Source organism: Eriocheir sinensis, unplaced genomic scaffold (genome assembly GCF_024679095.1).
Source record: "Eriocheir sinensis breed Jianghai 21 unplaced genomic scaffold, ASM2467909v1 Scaffold255, whole genome shotgun sequence".
NCBI classification, from domain to species: domain Eukaryota; kingdom Metazoa; phylum Arthropoda; class Malacostraca; order Decapoda; family Varunidae; genus Eriocheir; species Eriocheir sinensis.
The window spans coordinates 431,153-436,152 of record NW_026111560.1 but is presented as its reverse complement, the minus strand read 5'-3'; the positions used below and the strand labels follow the sequence as shown (position 1 = coordinate 436,152).

Here is a 5,000-nt window from a genome sequence, read left to right as displayed (position 1 = left end):
TACAACTATCAGATGACGGCAACGTAGAGGAAGCCTGGCTAAGCTTTAAAAATCACTTACTCACTCAGCAGAACGCATTCGTCCCCTTGTGCGAGAAGCGAATTAACACTAATAAAAGCCCACCGTGGTTTAATAGCGAAATTAAACAATCAGTCAATGAGAGAAAACTGTTTTACAGGTTAAAGAAAGAACAAAGCACGCCCGAAAATATTAGACTTTATAATGATGCCAGGCGACGAGTAAAAAGACTAGTAGGTCAGGCAAAGCGTAGATATGAAGAAAATATTGCAGCCAACTGTAAAAATAATCCGAAATCTTTCTTCAGTTACACAAACAACAGAAAGGCGATCAAAAGTGGTATTGGACCTTTAACAAACAGCGACGGTGCACTAGTGACTGACAGCCAACACATTGCAAACCTCTTAAACAATTACTTTTCCTCGGTGTTTAATACTAACAGTCTTCCTCTCACTACCACCAGCACCAGTACTAATGCGAGTCCAACTCGTGATCAGGCCGTGGTGAATTACACACACATTCAATTTACACTGTCCTCCACCTCCTCCTCCTCCTCCTCCTCCTCCTCCTCCTCTTCTTCTTCTATTTGATTAGCTCTGGGTTTTCCCACCACCACCACTACTACTACTACTACTACTACTACTACTACTGTATACTACCACCACCACCACTACTACTACTACTACTACTACTACTACTACTACTATATACTACCACCACCACTACTACTACTTCTACTACTATTACTACTACTACTACTACTACTACTACTACTACTACTACTACTACTACCACTACTACTACGGTGACTCCATGGCCTCGCGCAGACTCCTGACGTTCATGTTATAAGAGGAGAGAGAGAGACAAGGAAGGCGTTAGATAAGGAAAATAATAAGAAATACATTGGAAGTACAAGATCGTTTGAGAGAGAGAGAGAGAGAGAGAGAGAGAGAGAGAGAGAGAGAGAGAGAGAGAGAGAGAGAGAGAGAGAGAGAGAGAGAGAGAGAGAGAGAGAGAGAGAGAGAGAGAGAGAGAGAGAGAGAGAGAGAGAGAGAGAGAGAGAGAGAGAGAGAGAGAGAGAGAGAGAGAGAGAGAGAGAGAGAGAGAGAGAGAGAGAGAGAGAGAGAGAGAGAGAGAGAGAGAGAGAGAGAGAGAGAGAGAGAGAGAGAGAGAGAGAGAGAGAGAGAGAGAGAGAGAGGATTCAAAAGCGGATGAGACAGATATGGAGAGGAGAAGAAGGGGAGGAGAAGAAAGAGGAGGAGAGAGAGGTGATAGGGAAAGGGAATAGCAGGAAAGGACACAAAAAAGGAAAAGAAAAAAACATGAATAATAAAACAAAAGAGGAGGAGGAGAAAGTGAAAGAAAGGAAGTTAAAGTAATCTCTCTCTTTGCATAAACCGGATATTACGTCAAGATGTTGTACACACACACACACACACACACACACACACACACACACACACACAGTACGGAACGAAAGAGGAAAATATAGACGAATAACAAATATGAAATTGATTGATTGCTTGCTAGTTTATTGTTGCAAGTAAACAACAAAGGGAAGGGAGGAGCATGCCATCCCAACCCCCAGGCAGTACAGGGTGTGACTGTACAGCTACGGATACATGTGGACGTAGCACCAGGAAGGAAACTGAAAAGATACAATGGCAGGGGACAAGTGCTAAAAGAATAAAGGCCTTGAGTTAGACCGGGGAGCAGACATAAGGGACTGAACATATGAACTACAATCTAGCGGCAAATGCAGGGGACTCACTGAGCACAGCTGAGAGAACGTTATTGTTAATGAAGCAGCCCACCAGCTCAGGCAGGTCCCAGTGGCCTGTGGGCGGTAGGCACTAGTAGCAGGACGTAGTGTGTGACCTCCTGGCCTGGCACACAAACAGCAAGGTACAGGGTCAGCCCCACTGACTTCCCAGTAATATCTGTAGCCGCATCACCATAGGATGCACTAGGCCTGCCGTAAGTGTGGGTGCAGCTACTTGAGACCTGGGATATTGAGTGCTGGAGGGACTACCATCCTGACACTAAGGTTTTTTTCGTGTTCGAGTTTGTATTTTGTAATTATTATTTTTTTTATTCATTGTCATTTTCCCCACAAAAAAAGGAATAAACAAGGAAACAAGGAAAAGGAAGATACAGGGAAAGAGGAAAAGGAGGCAGGAGGAAAGTAGAGAACGAAGAAGAGAGAGGAAAAAGGGGATCGAGGGGTTCGGAGGATAAGGAAAACAGGAAAACAGGAAATTGATAAAACAAAGAAAAGATAAATTCAAGGAAACCGATATGATTCACAAGGAGGGAAAAAATGACATTGACATTATACTAAACAACAAAGAGAATTGATCTGGTGCACTCAAGTTATGCGGCGTTAGTTATACCAAAGCGAAAAACAGTTCACAAGTTGCTCCTGAGTTTTGTGCTGGTAAAAAATGACGAAAATAATGAGAGAAGCAAAACTATAGGAAGAGAGGAGAGGCAAGGACTGGAAGGCAAGGAGAAGAAGAGGGACACTTGGACGAAACAAAGAAATAAGAAGGGAAGGGAGAAGCAGAAAGGACGGCGAAAAGAATATGAGATGAGGAAGAAAACAACAAAGAGAGAGAGAGAGAGAGAGAGAGAGAGAGAGAGAGAGAGAGAGAGAGAGAGAGAGAGAGAGAGAGAGAGAGAGAGAGAGAGAGAGAGAGAGAGAGAGAGACAAACCTCTCTTCTGTCGCCGTTACAAAGGGAAAGAAAAACTAACTCTAGGAGTTCTGTACAGGCCACCCAACCTTAACAGGCAGGACACGAGTATATTACTACAGGAGATTGGCAGGGCGAGTAGGAGTAGAAATGTCTGCGTAATGGGGGACTTTAATTATACGAATATAGACAGGGAAGACCTAATGGGTGACCTGGAAGCCGAGAATTTTCTTGCAGTTATACAAGATAATTTCCTTAAGCAGGTAGTTACTGAGCCTACCAGAGGAGATAACATATTAGACTTAGTCCTAACCAATAATGGAAAGTTGCTACACGAGTTGGAGGTGGGCGGAGAGCTAGGAAATAGTGACCACAGAACGGTTCGCTTTAGCTTAGACTGGGCGGTAACCCGCGAACCAAACCCAATGTTTGTGCCAGATTTTAGAAGAGCAAATTACGAGGGGCTTCGAAGACATCTTGAAGGGGTAAACTGGGATAGTTTAGGGATTCATGAGGACCAGAACTGTGGGTTGGAGAGCCAGGAGAACCAGGTAGAACTGTCTTACAATAATTTAGTTAGAGTAATAGTAGAGGGGCAAGGACAGCATATACCACAGCGAACACTTAGAAAAGAAAACAATGACCCTAAGTGGATGACTCGTGGACTAAAACACGAGATAGGGTTAAAGAAGGGAATTTATCAGAAAATAAAGAATGGTGAAACACATCTCAGGGGCCGGTATGTCGAACTGTCTAGATTAATGAAGAAGAACACCAGGGTAGCAAAAAGGAACTATGAGATCAAAGTAGCAAATGAGGCGAAAAGTAATCCTAATTGCTTCTTTCAGATGTATAGAACAAAAACAAGGGAGAAAATTGGACCGCTGAAAACAAACACAGGCGAGCTAGTGGAAAATTACGAAAATATGAACACATTGTTGAACGACTACTTCCTTTCAGTATTCACACAAGAGGATCGAACAACTATTCCGGAAAGGGTTCAGGTGTACGAGGGCGGGGATGGCGATAAATTGAGGGATATAATCATTACCAGGCAAGTAGTTCAGGATGAGATAGATAAGCTTAAGAAGAACAAGTCGCCAGGTCCTGACGGGATATTTCCGAGGGTATTAAAGGAATTAGGTGATGTAATCAGTGACCCACTAATCGACATCTTTAAGATGTCGGTAAATACTGGTTATGTGCCCAGCTTATGGAAAGTAGCTAATGTGACGCCGATTTTCAAGAAGGGGGACAGGTCAGCTGCTTCAGACTATCGCCCAATTAGCTTAAAATCGGTTATAGGCAAGATGCTGGAGTCCATAATAGCCAGGAACATTCGGGAGCATCTAGAGAAACATAGCTTAATTCATGACTCGCAGCATGGGTCTGGGTGCGAGAGAGATTTAGGGGTCTTAGTGAGCTCTGATCTCCGTCCAAGGGCACAATGCATTCAAGCTAGAAATCGAGCAAATAGGGTACTGGGATTTATTTCAAGGAGCGTAAGCAACAGAAGCGCCGAAGTCTTCCTCAAACTATATTTATCATTAGTTATACCTAATCTTTATTATTTTGTTCAGTTCTGTTCACCTTTATAGAATGGACATCAAAATGTTAGAATCGGTGAGGAGGAAGATGACTAAGATGATTCAGGGGTTGAGAAACTTGCCATACGAGGAAAGATTCAAACAGTTAAACTTGCTCTCTCTAGAAAGGCGAAGGGTGCGTGGAGACATGATCGAGGTTTATAAATGGATGAAGGGCTTTAATAAGGGGGATATTCATAAGGTTTTGTTGGTATGAGAACCAGGTAGGACACGAAGTAATGGGTTTAAACTGGATAAATTCAGATTCAACAGGGACATAGGCAAAAATTGGTTTACTAACAGAGTGGTGAATGAGTGGAATAGGCTTAGCAGTCATGTGGTGAGTGCCAATAGAATTGTCACATTCAAAAATAGATTAGATAAATTCACGGACAGCGATAATAGGTGGGGTTAGATACACGGGAGCTTAGGTTCAGAGGAGCTGCCTTGTACAGGCTTACCGGTCTCTTGCAGACTCCTACGTTCTTATGTTCTTATGTTCTTATATAATCACATCACATTCATATTGATAACAGCCTATCACATCCCAGTCATAGGGTGGCTAGTCATATTCATTTCTTACTCATATTATATATATAAGGAATCACATCATATTAATATTATATTCTTAGTTACTTAATCATACCACATACATTATCGTACCACATAGTCACATTCCTGTCATACGGCATCATATTCATA

At 42.5% G+C, this 5,000-nt stretch overlaps 2 protein-coding genes across 4 annotated transcripts in view; both read right to left on the bottom strand.

Moving 5' to 3' along the window:
- The window catches only part of LOC126991278 (uncharacterized), a 15,418-nt gene that overhangs the window by 7,323 nt on the left and 3,095 nt on the right, over window positions 1–5,000 (bottom strand). The gene's annotated exons all lie outside the window — the stretch shown is intronic.
- The window catches only part of LOC126991276 (uncharacterized), a 26,170-nt gene continuing 25,486 nt past the window's right edge, over window positions 4,317–5,000 (bottom strand). The window contains exon 5 of the transcript XR_007745367.1: window positions 4,317–5,000. This exon is cut by the window's right edge and continues 111 nt beyond it. The gene's annotated coding sequence lies outside the window, so the exon portion shown is untranslated.